An 18,222-nucleotide genomic window follows, 5' to 3' on the forward strand; every position below is an offset into this window, starting at 1 on the left:
CATGGGGGAGGGGGGGGGGCAGGGGGTTCCGAACACCATGCGTGGTTGTGGGTTACCGCAAAGGTAGAGGACTGGGAAAGGTTTTAGCGGACGGAACGATATTCGCTCTGGAGGGGAAGAGGTTTTATGCGTCACAGGTGGATTGATCTTGCTACAAGATATTTTGAACGGTCGGAGGGAGAAGAATAGTGAGGGGAATTTCCAGTGAGTGCAGATGGTGCTGGGAAACGTTTCAGTGGATAGCAAAGCGGCGGTGACAGGGGTCAAGGTAACTTTCAATGGGTGGGGAGGGAATGAGGAGCTAAGGACGATTCTCAGTGTGTTTAGAAATGATTCGGAGAGATGGGAATGACTGTCACTGGGTGCGGAAGGCAAAGAGAGGGTGGGGACGAGATTCGGTTACTGCCAAAAGGAATCAGGAATAGGTGTAGAGGGGAGGCGGTGGCATAGTGGTATTTTCATTGGACTAGTTAAGGAAAGACTCAGAGACCCTTAGTAATGCTCTGGGGACGCAGGTTCAAGTCCCACCATGGCAGATGGTGACATTTGAATTCACTGAAATCTGATGGCGACCATGAAACAATTGTCTGTTGTCGTAAAAACCCATCTGGTTCACAAATGTCCTTCCGGGAGGAAATCTGCCGCCTTTACCTGGTCCGGCCTACATGTGACATCAGACCCACAGCAATGTTGTTGACTATTAACTGCTGCAACATTGAGGATTGGCCGAAAATTATGGCACAGACTGCGGTGCCCACATCCCATGAACGAAGTTTTAAAAAGATCTTTGAATGAGTGTCCTACATGAAGCGGACATTAAAAAACTAACATTAAAAATATAGCCGTTTTAGAAATAGTTTATTTAACCAGTGTCCTGAATTTAACAGAGACTATTTAAGCCATGTACAATATTAAATACAAACTACTACAACAATTTGAGGTCATTTAAACAATGCCACACATTAAATAAATCAATTAAACAGTTTCCTACATTAAACTGCGTCTATTTAAATACAGTCCGACATTCAAAAGAGATGATTGAAAAAGTGTTCTCCACTCAACAGAGAAACTAAAATAGTGCCCTGCACTACATTAAAGGGAGAACATTTAAATAGTGACCTCCAGTCAGCACAGATTATTTAAAAGATTATTTAAAAGAAGTACTTTAAAGAGCCGATTTTAATAGTGCTTTCCCCGCAAAAATGGCCATTTAAACAGTTTCAAGAACAAAGAAATGTACAGCACAGGAACAGGCCCTTCGGCCCTCCATGCTGACCTTGCTGCCCGACTAAACTACAATCTTCTACACTTCCTGGGTCCGTATCCCCCTATTCCCATCCTATTCATGTATTTGTCAAGATGCCCATCAAATGTCACTATCGTCCCTGCTTCCACCACCTCCTCCGGCAGCGAGTTCCAGGCACCCACTACCCTCTGCATAAAAAACTTGTCTCGTACATCTACTCTAAACCTTGCCCCTCTCACCTTAAACCTATGCCCCCTAGTAATTGACCCCTCTACCCTGGGGAAAAGCCTCTGACTATCCACTCTGTCTATGCCCCTCATAATTTCGTAGACCTCTATCAGGTCTCCCCTCAACCTCCTTCGTTCCGGTGAGAACAAACCGAGTTTATTCAACCGCTCCTCATAGCTAATGCCCTCCACACCAGGCAACATTCTGGTAAATCTCTTCTGCACCCTCTCTAAAGCCTCCACATCCTTCTGGTAGTGTGGCGACCAGAATTGAACACTATACTCCAAGTGTGGCCTAACTAAGGTTCTATACAGCTGCAACATGTCTTGCCAATTCTTATACTCAATGCCCCGGCCAATGAAGGCAAGCATGTCGTAAGCCTTCTTGACCACCTTCTCCACCTGTGTTGCCCCTTCCAATGACCTGTGGACCTGTACTCCTAGATCTCTTTGACTTTCAATACTCTTGAGGGTTCTACCATTCACTGTATATTCCCTACCTGCATTAGACCTTCCAAAATGCATTACCTCACATTTGTCCGGATTAAACTCCATCTGCCATCTCTCCGCCCAAGTCTCCAAACAATCTAAATCCTGCTGTATCCTCTGACAGTCCTCATCGCTATCCGCAATTCCACCAACCTTTGTGTCGTCTGCAAACTTACTAATCAGACCAGTTACATTTTCCTCCAAATCATTTATATATACTACAAAGAGCAAAGTTTCCAGCACTGATCCCTGTGGAACACCACTGGTCACAGCCCTCCAATTAGAAAAGCATCCTTCCATTGCTACTCTCTGCCTTCTATGACCTAGCCAGTTCTGTATCCACCTTGCCAGCTCCCCCATGATCCCGTGTGACTTCACCTTTTGTACTAGTCTACCATGAGAGACCTTGTCAAAGGCCTTACTGAAGTCCATATAGACAACATCCACTGCCCTACCTGCATCCATCATCTTAGTGACCTCCTCGAAAAACTCTATTAAGTTAGTGAGACACGACCTCCCCTTCACAATACCATGCTGCCTCTCACTAATACGTCCATTTGTGTCCAAATGGGAGTAGATCCTGTCTCGAAGAATTCTCTCCAGTAATTTCCCTACCACTGAAGTAAGGCTCACCGGCCTGTAGTTCCCTGGATTATCTTTGCTACCCTTCTTAAACAGAGGAACAACATTGGCTATTCTCCAGTCCTCCGGGGCATCTCCTGAAGACAGTGAGGATCCAAAGATTTCTGTCAAGGCCTCAGCAATTTCCTCTCCAGTCTCCTTCAGTATTCTGGGGTAGATCCCATCAGGCCCTGGGGACTTATCTACCTTAATATTTTTTAAGACACCCAACACCTCGTCTTTTTGGATCTCAATGTGACCCAGGCTATCTACACACCCTTCTCCAGACTCAACATCTACCAATTTCTTCTCTTTGGTGAATACTGATGCAAAGTATTCATTTAGTACCTCGCCCATTTCCTCTGGCTCCACACATAGATTCCCTTGCCTATCCTTCAGTGGGCCAACCCTTTCCCTGGCTACCCTCTTGCTTTTTATGTACGTGTAAATAGCCTTGGGATTTTCCTTAACCCTATTTGCCAATGACTTTTCGTGACCCCCTTCGAGCCCTCCTGACTCCTTGCTTAAGTTCCTTTCTACTTTCCTTATATTCCACGCAGGCTTCGTCTGTTCCCAGCCTTTTAGCCCTGACAAATGCCTCCTTTTTCTTTTTGACGAGGCCTACAATATCTCTCGTTATCCAAGGTTCCCGAAAATTGCCGTATTTATCCTTCTTCCTCACAGGAACATGCCGGTCCTGAATTCCTTTCAACTGACACTTGAAAGCCTCCCACATGTCAGATGTTGATTTGCCCTCAAACATCCGCCCCCAATCTATGTTCTTCAGTTCCCGCCTAATATTGTTATAATTAGCCTTCCCCCAATTTAGCACATTCATCCTAGGACCACTCTTATCCTTGTCCACCTGTACTTTAAAACTTACTGAATTGTGGTCACTGTTACCGAAATGCTCCCCTACTGAAACATCTACCACCTGGCCGGGCTCATTCCCCAATACCAGGTCCAGTACCGCCCCTTCCCTAGTTGGACTGTCTACATATTGTTTTAAGAAGCCCTCCTGGATGCTCCTTACAAACTCTGCCCCGTCTAAGCCCCTGGCACTAAGTGAGTCCCAGTCAATATTGGGGAAGTTGAAGTCTCCCATCACCACAACCCTGTTGTGCTTACTCTTTTCCAAAATCTGTCTACCTATCTGCTCCTCTATCTCCCGCTGGCTGTTGGGAGGCCTGTAGTAAACCCCCAACATTGTGACTGCACCCTTCTTATTCCTGATCTCTACCCATATAGCCTCACTGCCCTCTGAGGTGTCCTCCCGCAGTACAGCTGTGACATTCTCCCTAGCCAGTAGCGCAACTCCGCCACCCCTTTTACATCCCCCTCTATCCCGCCTGAAACATCTAAATCCTGGAACGTTTAGCTGCCAATCCTGCCCTACCCTCAACCAGGTCTCTGTAATGGCAACAACATCATAGTTCCAAGTACTAATCCAAGCTCTACCTCATCTGCCTTACCCGTAATACTTCTTGCTTTAAAACATATGCACTTCAGGCCACCAGACCCGCTGTGTTCAGCAACTTCTCCCTGTCTGCTCTGCCTCGGAGCCCCACTGTCCCTATTCCCTAGTTCTCCCTCAATGCTCTCACCTTCTGACCTATTGCTCCCATGCCCACCCCCCTGCCATACTAGTTTAAACCCTCCCGTGTGACACTAGCAAACCTCGCGGCCAGGATATTTATGCCTCTCCGGTTTAGATGCAACCCGTCCTTCTTATATAGGTCACACCTGCCCTGGAAGAGCTCCCAGTGGTCCAGATAACGGAAACACTCCCTCCTACACCAGCTGTTTAGCCACGTGTTTAGCTGCTCTATCTTCCTATTTCTAGCCTCACTGGCACGTGGCACAGGGAGTAATCCCGAGATTACAACCCTAGAGGTCCTGTCTTTTAACTTTCTGCCTAGCTCCCTGAACTCCTGCTGCAGGACCTCATGCCCCTTCCTGCCTATGTCGTTAGTACCAATATGTACAACGACCTCTGCCTGTTTACCCTCCCCCTTCAGGATGCCCTCTACCCATTCGGAGACATCCTGGACCCTGGCACCAGGGAGGCAACATACCATCCTGGAGTCTCTTTCACGTCCACAGAAGCGCCTATCTGTGCCCCTGACTGTAGAGTCCCCTATTACTATTGCTCTTCTGCGCTTTGACCCTCCCTTCTGAACATCAGAGCCAGCTGTGGTGCCACTGCTCTGGCTGCTGCTGTTTTCCCCTGATAGGCTATCCCCCCACCTCCCCCCCCCGACAGTATCCAAAGGGGTATACCTGTTCGAGAGGGGGACAACCACAGGGGATTCCTGCACTGACTGCCTGCCCTATCTTGTGGTCACCCATTTCTCTGCCTGCACCTTGGGTGTGACCACATTTACATAACTGCGATCTATGACGCTTTCCGCCACCTGCATGCTCCTAAGTGCATCCAATTGCTGCTCCAACCGAACCATGCGGTCTGTGAGGAGCTCCAGTTGGGTGCACTTTCTGCAGATGAAGCCATCCGGGACGCTGGAAGCCTCCCGGACCTGCCACATCTCACAGTCAGAGCACTGCACCCCTCTAACTGACATTGCGTCAATTAATTTAAATTTAAATTTTTTTTTTTTTTTAATATATATATTTTTTAAATTTCAAAGTTACTGCTAACTATCTGTTTCCTAGCACTAGATTTCTAATAGAAATGCGAAAACTAAATATAGTACTCTCCGATCTCTGGCTTAGATACCCCTCTAAATTATAATTTAGTAATTATGTTTAATTAGTTACCAATGCTTAATTTTTTTAATTAAGTGTAGATTCCCAACCAGCCACTCAGGTCACAGCTTTTCTGTGATGTCACTTCAATTTCCCCCGACACACAATTTGAAAAAGTTATAAAAGTAAAAATGAGTAAAAATCACTTACTTACCTTCTGAGTGTCTTAGATGTTCTCAGGTTCTCTCCCTGACAGAGACTGCTCCTCCACCTCCGAACCTTGACCTGCACAATGCTAATAATATAATATAATAAAATATAATATGGCACTTACCTCACACCAATGGGTCTTATTATTAGGTTAGAGGAGGAGGGCGGGTGGGAGACACTACACGTGTAGTGTCTCGGATTTCCTCTCCACCAGAATTTATTGGTTGGGGGGAGGGGGGGGGGGGGGGAGAGAAGGGGGTTCTTCCCAGAAGTCCCCGGGTCGAAAAAAATAAAACAGAAAAGAAGTGTTTTTTTTTTAAAGGATACACTTACCTCCCAGAAATCACTTGCGCACCGCTCCCGCTGAAATCGACTGGCCTGTTCCTGTGAAGGTAAGAGCTTTTAACGGATTCACTTACCTCCCAGAAATCACTTGCCCACCGCTCCCGCTGAAATCGACTGGCCTGTTCCTGTGAAGGTAAGAGTTTTTAACGGATTCACTTACCTCCCAGAAATCACTTGCCCACCGCTCCCGCTGAAATCGACTGGCCTGTTCCTGTGAAGGTAAGAGTTTTTAACGGATACACTTACCTCCCAGAAATCACTTGCGCACCGCTCCCGCTGAAATCGACTGGCCTGTTCCTGTGAAGGTAAGTGTTTTTAAAGGATACACTTACCTCCCAGAAATCACTTGCCCACCGCTCCCGCTGAAATCGATCTGTTTCTTATATTAAACAGAGACCATTTGAACAGTATATACACAAAAAAACAAAGATTATTGAAACAAAGTCCAACATTAAACAGGGACCATTTAAACAATATACATTATCAAACAGATTATTAAAACAATGTCTGACATTAAACAGCGGCGAGTTAAAACAGTATACACAATAAAACAGATATTATTGAAACAATGTACGACATTAAACAAGGACCATGTCAACCATTTTCTCCATTAATAGGAGGCTAGAAAATGACTCCTTCCTCGAAAGAGACCATTTAATCATAGAATCACAGATTTTCAGTGCAGATATCTTTAAAGGCGTGGGTACACTTCCGTTCAAGTGTAAGGTCCTGTTGAGGACTGATGCAAAATCTTTGGTACATCGTCCTCGGAGAATTCCTGCTCCACTAAAAGAAAGACTAAAACTAGAATTGGGAAGGCTCAAACAACAAGGAATGATTTCATGAGTCACTGAACCGACTGACTGGGTCAGTTCGATCCTTTGTTTGAAGAAGCCGTCAGGTGATCTACGGATATGTATGGACCCCAAGGATCTCAACAAGAGCATCATGAGGGAACACTATCCCATTCCAAAACGAGAGGACATCACCAGCGAGGTGGAAAATACGCCTGTTAGTGTCCAAAACACACTTTTTCAATTTGAGCATTTCGACATTCTGTTGGTGTAATCGCAGTAGATGCATATGCAACAGGAACTAAAGACGAACTATCGTCTTTTTGCAACAGTACAGCTCCTATTCTGTCCTGACTCGCATCAGTAGAAATTTTCATCTTCCGATTTGGATCGAAAGAAGCTGTTATAGGTGCAGTCGTTAATTGCGATTTCAAATCAAGCCACTCTGATGATCACTTGTCCATTCGAAAGAGGTGTAGTTTTTGATCAAGTTTCTCAGAGCTGTTTTCTGGTTGATCAGAAAGGTATGAATTTGCCTAAGAAGTTGTCAACGCCTAAAAAATGTACAACTGCTAGACTGGTAGGGGTTCAAAGCAGGGGTGGAATTCGTCAGTGTAGCTGCTGCTTACAAGAATGGAAATTAGTCGGGGTAGGGGCTGTTCACTGGCAGGGGAATTAGTCAGAGTAGAGGCTGTTCACTGGCAGGGGAATTAGTCAGGGTAGGGGCTGTTCACTGGCAGGGAATTAGTCAGGTAGGGGCTGTTCACTGGCAGGGGAATTAGTCAGGGTAGGGGCTGTTCACTGGCAGGGAATTAGTCAGGTAGGGGCTGTTCACTGGCAGGGGAATTAGTCAGGGTAGGGGCTGTTCACTGGCAGGGGAATTAGTCAGGGTAGGGGTTGTTCACAGGGAGGGGAATTAGTCAGGGTAGGGGCTGTTCACTGGCAGGGCAATTAGTCAGGGTAGGGGTTCTTCACTGGCGAGGCAATTAGTCAGGGAAGGGGCTGTTCACTAGCAGGGCAATTAGTCAGGGTAGGGGTTCTTCACTGGCGAGGCAATTAGTCAGGGAAGGAGCTGCTCACAGGGAAATGATAATTAGCCAGTAAAGGGGCTGATCACAGGGGATTGGAATTAGTCATGGGATGCTAAGTTCACAGGCAGGAGGAATTAACTAAGGTAGTGGATGTTCACAGGGAGGGGGCATTAACCACCATAGTGGTTAATTAGTCAGGGTAGGGGCTGGTAACTGGGGAGCAGAATTAGCCATGGTACCGTGTAGTCACAGACAGGAGGAATTGGTCAGTCTGAGATCTGTCACAGTGAAAAGGAAATTAGTCATGGTATTTCTGCAATCAGTGATCGTAGAATATAGAATTTACAGTGTAGAAGGAGGCCATTCGGCGCATCGAGTCTTGGAGAGAGCACCCTACTTAAACCCAGACCTCCACCATATCCCCGTAACCCAGGTCCCCACCTCAACGACATAGGTTAAAAAAAGGGATGAATCCCCAAAAGCAGAATACAGGGAATTAGGACGGGTTAAGAAATCGGACCTGAAAGGTAGTGATCTCAGGATTACTACAGGTGCCACGTGCTAGTCAGAGTAGAAATGTCAGGATATAGGATGATTACGTGACTGAAGAGATGGTTTCAGGGGGAGGGTTTCAGATTTCTGGGGCATTGGGACCGGTTCGGGGGGCGGTGAGACCAGCAACACACAGGACGGGTTACACCTGGGCAGGACTGGGACTGATATCCTCGGGGGCTATTTGCCAGTGCGATTGGAGAGGGATTAAACTAATATGCCAGGGGGATGGGAACCTATGCAAGCAGACAGAGAAAGAGGGAGCGCGGACAAAAGCAAAAGGGAGAAAAGTGAAGAAGAGAAGTGATAGGTGGAGAAACCGAGAGCAAAATTCAAACAGGGCAATAGAGAAAAATATTGGGAGCAAGAAAAACTTTGTTAAAAAGACAAACTGAAAGGCTCCGTGCCTTAATGCACCGAACATTTGCAACGAAATTGATTAACTAATCGCGCAGATAGAAATCAATGGATATGACATCATTGGGATTGCAGAGACATGGCTGCAGGGGGAACAGGGATGGGAACTGAATGTCCTAGGGGTTTCAATATTTAGGAAGGACAGGCAGAATAGAAAAGATGGTGGCCTGCCGCTGCTGGTTAAAGACGAAATTGACCAGTAGTGCGAAAGGATATTAGCTCTGACAATGTGGAATCTGTATGGGTACTGTTCAGAAATACCAAGGGACAAAATACATTAGTGGGTGTCACACATAGGCCTCCATACTGCAGTGGTGCGGTTGGGATTGGCATTAAACAAGAAATTAGAGATGTATGTAACAGGGGAAACTCTGTGATCATGGGTGATTTTAATATTCACATAGATCGGGCAGATCAAATCAGCCACGATGCCGCAGAGGAGGAATTCCTGGAGTGTAGACGGGATGGTTTTCTTGACCAATATATGGAGGAACCCACTAGAGAGCAGGCCATCTTTGTCTGTGTACTCTGTAATGAGAAGGCTGTATTTGCCAATCTGGCTGACCGAGACCCCTTGGGGTTGAGCGACCATAACCTGGTATAAATTTTTATCCAGGTGGAGAGTGAAGTAGTTGATTGAAGACACCACAAATGTTGGAGAATGAAAGGTTTAGTGAGAGGGAAGAACTGAGGGCGATCGACATGAGTAGAGAAATGGTGCTGGGAAAATTGATGGGAATAAAGGCGGATAAATCCTCAGGGCCTGAGAACCTGCATCTCAGAGTGTATTGAGGTGGATAGAAAACTGGTTGGCAGAGAGGAAACAAAGAGAAGGGATTAATGGGTCCTTTTCAAATTGGCAGGCAGTAACTAGTGGGGTCCCACAGGTGTCGGTGCTGGGACGCCAGCTATTCACAATATATATTAATTATTTGGATGAGGGAATAGAATGGAACATCTCAAAGTTTGCAGCTGATACCAATTTATATGGGAGGGTGAATTGTGACGAGGATACAGGGATCCTACAGCATGATCTGGATAGGTTAGACGACTGGGCAATTCAATGGCAGATGTCGTATAATTTCGATTTGTGATGTTATTGACTTTAGAAACGAAAACAGGAAGGCAGATAACTACCTGAATGGTTGTAAATTGGGAGAGGGGAGTGTGCAGCGGGACCTGGCTGTCCTTGTGCACCATTCGCTGAAGGTAAGCATGCAGGTGGTAAAAAAGGCTAATGGTATGTTGAACTCCAGCAGAGGGTAGTAGAGCAGAGCTGCTGATTGGCTGTTGCGAGGGAAATTTGCATACTTCCGTGTGCTCATCCTAACTTGAAGGTGGTTTTTATAGGAGCTGTTGTCAAGTGGCACTTCAACCCGAAACACTTCTTCAGTGTTTCCCACCCTTCCCCCTCCTCTAAACAAAAAAACAACCGCTGTAAAGATCAAGAGGAAGGCTCGCGGGCAGGTAGAAGTAAAAAGAAGTTGAACCGTAACATTACTGCCTGCAGGTAACAGATTGGCTGGTGACTGGTAAGTAGTTTTTATTTTATTTTCCCTCAGGTGTTATCGTGCGGGGCGCAGAGGTTGCTGAGTGAGTGCTTGCTGAGAAGGGGAGTGAATAACAGGTAAGCTCTTTCTTTTTTTTATCTGGAGGGGATGGCAGGGAAGGTCGTGCAATGTTCCTCCTGCAGAATGTTTGAGGTGAGGGACGCTGGCAGTGTCCATGCTGATTTCATCTGTGGGAAGTGCACCCATCTCCAGTTCCTCAGAAACCGCATTGGAGAACTGGAGCTGGAGCTGGATGAACTTCGGATCATTCGGGAGGCAGAGGTGGTCATAGATAGAAGCTTCAGGGATGTAGTTACTCCGAAGAATAAAGATAGATGGGTGACGGTGAGAGGGGCTGGGAGGAAGCAGTCAGTACAGGGGTCCGCCGTGGTTGTTCCCCTTAGTAACAACTATACCGCTTTGTACACTGTTGGGGGGGGGGGGGAGAATTACCATGGGTAGGCCATGGGCTCCAGGTCTCTGGCACAGAGTCTGTCCTTGTTGCTCAGAAGGGAAGGGGGAGAGGAGTAGAGCATTAGTCATTGAAGCCCATAGTGAGGGGGATAGATAGGAGATTCTGTGGGAACGAGAGAGACTCGCGGTTGGTGTGTTGCCTCCCAGGTGCCAGGGTGCGTGATGTCTCGGATCGTGTTTTCGGGATCCTTAAGGGGGAGGGGGAGCAGCCCCAAGTCGTGGTCCACATAGGTACCAACGCCACAGGTAGGAAAAGGGATAGGGATGTAAGGCAGGAATTCAGGGAGCTAGGGTGGAGACTTAGATCTAGGACAGAGTTATTATCTCTGGGTTGTTACCCGGCCATGTGATAGCGAGACGAGGATTAGGGACAGAGAGGAGTTGAACACGTGTCTACAGGGATGGTGCAGGAGGGAGGGTTTCAGATTTCTGGCTAATTGGGGCTCATTCTGGGGTCGGTGGGACCTCTACAAACGGGATGGTCTACACCTGGACCAGAGGGGTACCAATATCCTGGGGGGGACATTTGCTAATGCTCTTCAGGAGGGTTTAAACTAGTTCAGCAGGGGCTTGGGAACCTGAATTGCAGCTCCAGTATACAGGAGGTTGAGAGTAGTGAGGTCATGAGTAAGGTTTCAAAGTTGCAGGAGTGTACCGGCAGGCAGGAAGGTGGTTTAAAATGTGTCTTTGTCAATGCCAGGAGCATCCGGAATAAGGTGGTGAACTTGGGGCATTTGTTGGTACCTGGGACTTCGATGTTATGGCCATTTCGGAGACATGGATAGAGCAGGGACAGGAATGGTTGTTGCAGTTGCCGGGGTTTAGATAGTTCAGTAAGCTCAGGGAAGGTGGTAAAAGAGGGGGAGGGGCGGCATTGTTAGTCAAGTACAGTATTACGGTGGCAGAAAGGACGTTTGATGAGGGCTCGTCTACTGAGGTAGTATCGGCTGAGGTTAGAAACAGGAAAGGAGAGGTCACCCTGTTAGGGGTTTTCTATAGACCTCCGAAAAGTTCCAGAGATGTAGAGGAAAGAATTGCAAAGATAATTCTGGATAGGAGCGAAAGCAACAGGGTAGTTGTTGTGGGGGATTTTAACTTCCCAAATATTGAATGGAAACGCCGTAGTTCGAGTACTTTAGATGGGCCCGTTTTTGTCCAATGTGTGCAGGAGGGTTTCCTGACACAGTATGCAGATAGGCCAACGAGAGGCGAGGCCATATTGGATTTGGTACTGGGTAATGAACCAGGACAGGTGTTAGATTTGGAGGTAGGTGAGCACTTGGGTGATAATGACCACAATTCGATTACGTTTACTTTAGTCATGGAAAGGGATAGGTATATACCGCATGGCAAGAGTTATATATGGGGGAAAGGCAATTATGATGCGATGAGGCAAGACTTAGGATACATCGGATGGAGAGGAAAACTGCAGGGGATGGGCACAATGGAAATGTGGTGCTTGTTCAAGGAACAGCTACTGCGTGTCCTTGATAGGTATGTACCTGTCAGGCAGGGAGGAAGTAGTCGAGCAAGGGAACCGTGGTTTACTAAAGAAGTCGAAACACTTGTCAAGAGGAAGAAGGAGGCTTATGTAAAGATGAGACATGAAGGTTCAGTTAGGGCGCTCGAGAGTTACAAGTTCGCAATGAAGGACCTAAGGAGAGAGCTAAGAATAGCCAGGAGGGGACATGATGAGTCTTTGGCAGGTAGGATCAAGGGTAACCCTAAAGCTTTCTATACATATGTGAGGAATAAATGAATGACTAGAGTAAGAGTAGGGCTAGTCAAGGGCAGTAGTGGGAAGTTGTGCTTGGAGTCCGAGGAGATAGGTGAGGTGCTAAATGAATATTTTTCGTCAGAATTCACACAGGAAAAAGACAATGTTGTCGAGGAGAATACTGAGATTCAGGCTACTAGACTAAAAGGGCTTGAGGTTCATAAGGAGGAGGTGTTAGCAGTTCTGGAAAGTGTGAAAATAGATAAGTGCCCTGGGCCGGATGGGATTTATCCTAGGATTCTCTGGGAAGCTAGGGAGAAGATTGCTGAGCCTTTGCTTTTGATTTTAAGTCATCTTTGCCTACAGGAATAGTGGCAGAAGACTGGAGGATAGCAAATCTCCTCCCCTTGTTCAAGAAGGGTAGCCGAGACAACCCCGGTAACTATAGACCAGAGAGCCGTGTGGGCAAAGTCTTGGAAAGGTTTATAAGAGATAGGATGTATAATCATCTGGAAAGGAATAATTTGATTAGAGATAGTCAACACGGTTTTGTGACGGGTAGGTCGTGCCTCACAAACCTTATTGAGTTCTTTGAGAAGGTGACCAAACAGGTGGATGAGGATAAAGCAGTTGATATGGTGTATAGGGATTTCAGTAAAGCGTTTGATAACGTTCCCCACGGTAGGCTACTGCAGAAAATACTGAGGCATGGGATTCAGGGTGATTTAGCAGTTTGGATCACAAATTGGCTAACTGGAAGAAGACAACGGGTGGTGGTTGATGGGAAATGTTCAGACTGGAGTCCAGTTTCTAGTGGTGTACCATAACGATCTGATTTGGGGCCACTGCTGTTTGTCATTTTTATAAATGACCTGGAGAGGGGCGTAGCTGGATGGGTGAGTAAATTTGCAGATGACACTAAAGTCGGTGGAGTTGTGGACAGTACAGAAGGATGTTGCATGTTACAGAGGGACATAGATAAGCTGCAGAGTTGGTCTGCGAGGTGACAAATGGAGTTTAATGCAGAAAAGTGTGAGGTGGTTCATTTTGGAAGGAATCACAGGAAGCCAGAGTACTGGGCTAATGGTAAGATTCTTGGCAGTGTGGATGAGCAGAGAGATCTCGGTGTCCATGTACATAGATCCCTGAAAGTTGCCACCCAGGTTGAGAGGTTTGTCAAGAAGGCGTACGATGTGTTAGCTTTTATTCGTAGAGGGATTGAGTTTCGGAGCCATGATGTCATGTTGCAGCTGTACAAAACTCTGGTGCGGCTGAATTTGGAATATTGCGTGCAATTCTGGTCGCCACATTATAGGAAGGATATGAAAGCATTGCAAAGGGTGCAGAGGTGATTTACCAGAATGTTGTCTGGTATGGAGGGAAGATTTTATGAGGAAAGGCTGAGGGACTGAGGCTGTTTTCGTTAGAGAGAAGAAGGTTAAGAGGTGACTTTATTGAGGCATACAAGATGATCAGAGGTTTGGATAGGGTGGACAGTGAGAGCCTTCTTCCTTTGATGGTGATGTCTAGCACGAGGGAACATAGCTTTGAGTTGAGGGAAGATTGATATAAGACAGATGTCAGATGTAGGTTCTTTACTCAGAGAGTAGTAAGGGTGTGGAATGCTCTGCCTGCAACAGTAGTGGACTCGCCAACATTAAGGGCATTCAAATGGTCATTGGATAGACATATGCACGATAAGGGAATAGTGTAGATGGGCTTTAGAGTGGTTTCACTAGTCGGCGCAACATTGAGTGCCGAAGGGCCTATACTGCGCTGTAATGTTCTATGTTCAATGTTCATTGCGAGAGGTTTTGTGTATAAAAGCAGGGATGTGTTGCTGCAATTATATAGGGCCTTGGTGAGGCCACACCTGGAGTATTGTGTGCAGTTTTGGTCTCCTTCTCTGAGGAAGGATGTTCTTGCTCTCGATGGAGTGCAGCGAAGGTTTACCAGACTGATTCCAGGGATGGCGGGACTCATGGCGTATGATGAGAGATTGACTGGGTTGGGATTGTGCTCGCTGGAGTTCAGAAGAATGAGGGGGGATCTCATAGAGACTTATAAAATTCTAACCGGACTAGACGGTGGATGCAGCGAAGATGTTACCAGTGATGAGTGTGTCACGAACCAGGGGTCACAGTCTGAGGATTCAGGGTTAACCATTTCGGACAGAGTTAAGGAGAGATTTAGTCAGAAAAAGAGTGGTGAGCCTGTGGAATTCATTACCACAGTAACTAGTTGATGCTAAAACTTTGAACATATTCAAGAGGCGGCTAAATGTAGCACTTGGGGAGAATGGGATCAAAGGCTACGGGGAGAAAGCAGGATTAGGCTATTGAGTTGGATGATCAGCCATGATGGTGATGAATGGCGGAGCAGGCTCGAAGGGCCAAAAGGCCTCCTCCTGCTTCTACCTTCTATGTATCTCTGTATCTAGGTAAACTTTTTAAACACGAAGCAGTAAACTAGCATGGACAATCTACTCAACCTGCACATCTTTAGACTGCGGGAGGGAACAGGATTCCCCGAAGGAACCTCACACAGACACGGGGAAATACTACAAACTCCAAACAGGCAGTCACGTTAGGTCGAAATGCCACCGTGCCTCCCAGGGGTATTCGTCAGAGTGGTCACAGTGAGGGATATTAGTCAGGGTAGGGACTTTTCAAAGGGAAGGGAATTAGTCAGGCTATGCTCTGTCCGGAGGCTGGGGGAATTAGTGAGTTTAGGGGCTTTACACCGGGATATTCAATTAGTCAGGGGAGGGATCGATACGAGTGAAACACATATCTCCAACGGTCACCTCAGCCAACTCGTGAATAATAAAACAACCAAGCAGGATCGGACAGTGACTCACGGCTACTGGTGAGGAACAGAATCGCCGATGCAGGTGATCTGCATCCTGCGATATTCAAACAACTGTCTTCGAACCACGATTAACATGCAAAAACTGTCCTCCAAATGTAATAATTTCAAGTACTGGATCACCTCTCAACACGCACCACTCTCAATCCAAGAAATGTCTAGTAAAGTGAGGCACAGTCACTCCTTCTTACCCGTGGTTCCTAAATTTGTCTTTTATTCATCTTTTCTTCACTGCTCTTCCCATTATAACGAAGTAGCAGGAAATGAAATCTGTCTTACAGTGTACTGAACGTCATTGATGCTCCATGCAGACTCCGTCCCGCAGAGACTGTCCCCTGGTCCCCCAAACTTCTGAAACTAATGTACCCACCGTCGACGTGATTAGTGATTTTGAAACCTGTCTATCCCACCTCTCTTTATTCTCTGTCCTGTTGGTGAGTAAGACAGTTTAATTCAATGTGTTTTCTGCGAAAAACAAATATACGAATCCCTGATTTTCACAAAAGTCTGATGTATAATGTTCGTTGCTGACTTTATAAATAGTGGGCCTGCTTAGGCAACTGGTCAATCCAAATCGTTTTTTTTTTAAATGGAGCCAAATATAATTCGGTGACGAATTTCAGCTGCATCTCATGTCTCTGGAACAGATCGCCTGAATATTCCTGTGAGGAGCTGGCAATTGAGCCAGGAGCCCTCCTGCAGATGTCAGGGCCTGAAGTGAACAACCGCCTCACTATTTGCAGCTCAACGCACGCCGAAGCGTTTGGCTGCTCCTGCATTCTGTCTTCCAAAGTTAATCTGGGAGCATCTTCATTTAACACAGTATTTATTTGCCACGGCAATTACTGATTTCACAGGCAGAGCGAGCAACTGCAGTGAACCGAGTGATTTTAGAGGAGAAGCAAACCTCTGTGGGGCACTGGGGGAAATCAAACCGCAGTTCCCCGTTAGTGTAGTGGTTAGTATCCACGCTTATCACGCAGGAAACCGGGGTTCAATTCCCCCACGTGGAATTTGTACCTCTCCAGAAAAACGACGGGGGATCCTTTTGAAAGTTGGCACAGCGGCTGCCAAATCCGCCAAAGCACATCGCTCAAAAGTTGCATTCAACGGGGCGGACTTGACACCACTCCTCAAAACCGCCCGCACCAATTTTGTTGTACAATACTTCGGTCAGCGAACAGAACACATATCGTTTCAGTTCACAAGTTTGCCCGTTGAAAAGTCCAAATGCTGCCTTCAACGGGAGCCATTTTTCGCACAAGATATGCGCTCGCAAAAGCGATACGAGTGAATCACATATCTCCAACGGTCACCGCAGCCAACTCGTGAAGAATAAAACAATCAAGCAGGATTGCAGTAATGGTGCACTCGACCCTCTCCAGGGTATCAGAGCTGGGCTTGATCTCCCAACAAGGGGAGGGGAAGCCTTCCAGCCCGTCAATCTCGCCTCCGAGGCATCGACTAGGCGAAAGACGTCCCGTTCCGACCCCCGTATACAACGCCAGGTGAGTCGGTGGCCAAGGCTCCAGCTCGCTACCAAGACCCCCTGTCATGGCGTTAAAGAGGGGATCAGGGAACTGGCAAGTTTAGAGCAAAACCAGAAGGCATGATACCCCGCACCTCAAAACTAACATATGCACATATCCCCCACCCCTGAGGAAAATACCACTCAACCTTGTCCTGGTCAAGGCCGCCCTGTGCACCATCTTCAACCGGATCAAGATGAGCCGAGTGCAGGGGAAGAACATAAGAACATAAGAACTAGGAACAGGAGTAGGCCATCTGGCCCCTCGAGCCTGCTCCGCCATTTAATGAGATCATGGCTTATCTTTGTGGACTCAGCTCCACTCTCCGGCCCGTACACCATATCCCCGAATCCCTTTATTCTTTAGAAAGGCATCTATCTTTTTCTTAAAAACGTTTAAAGAAGGAGCCTCAACTGCTTCAATGGGCAAGGAATTCCAGAGATTCACAACCCTTCGGGTGAAGAAGTTCCTCCTACACTCCATCCTAAATCTACCTCCCCTTATTTTGAGGCTATGCTCCCTAGTTCTGGTGTCCCTGACCAGTGGAAACAACCTGCCCGCATCTATCCTCTCTATTCCCTTCATAATTTTATATGTCTCAATAAGATCCCCCCCGCATCCTTCTAAACTCCAATGAGTAAAGTCCCAGTCTACTCAACCTCTCGTCATAATCTAATCCCCTCAACTCTGGGATCAACCTAGTGAATCTCCTCTGCACTCCCTCCAGTGCCAATATGTCCTTTCTCATGTAAGGAGACCAAAACTGAACACAATACTCCAGATGCAGCCTCACCAACACCCTATACAATTGCAGCATAACCTCACTAGTCTTGAACTCCATCCCTCTAGCAATGAAAGACGAAACTCGATTAGCCTTCTTATTCACCTGTTGCACCGGCACACCAACTTTTTGCGACTCGTGCACCAGCACACCCAGGTCACTCTGCAGAGCTGCATGTTTTAACTTCTTACCGTTTAAATAATAATCCATTCTGCTGTTATTCCTCCCAAAATGGATAGCCTCACACTTGCAGATCCTAGCCCATTCACCTAACCTATCCAAATCCTTCTGCAGACTTCCGGTATCCTCTGCACTTTTTGCTTTACCACTCATCTTCGTGTCGTCTGCAAACTTTGACACATTGCACTTGGTTCCCAACTCCAAATCGTCTATGTAAATTGTGAACAACTGCGGGCCCAACACTGATCCTTGAGGGACCCCACTAGTTACAGGTTGCCAACCAGAGAAACACCCATTAACCGCACTCTCTGCGTTCTGTTAGTTAACCAATCCTCTACCCATGCTACCACTTTACCCTCAATGCCATGCATCTTTAGTTTATGCAGCAACCTATTGTGTGGCACCTTGTCAAAAGCTTTCTGGAAATCCAGATATACCACATCCATTGGCTCCCCGTTATCTGCTGCACTGGTAACGTCCTCAAAAAA

Source organism: Scyliorhinus torazame, chromosome 23 (assembly GCF_047496885.1).
Source record: "Scyliorhinus torazame isolate Kashiwa2021f chromosome 23, sScyTor2.1, whole genome shotgun sequence".
Lineage (NCBI taxonomy): Eukaryota > Metazoa > Chordata > Chondrichthyes > Carcharhiniformes > Scyliorhinidae > Scyliorhinus > Scyliorhinus torazame.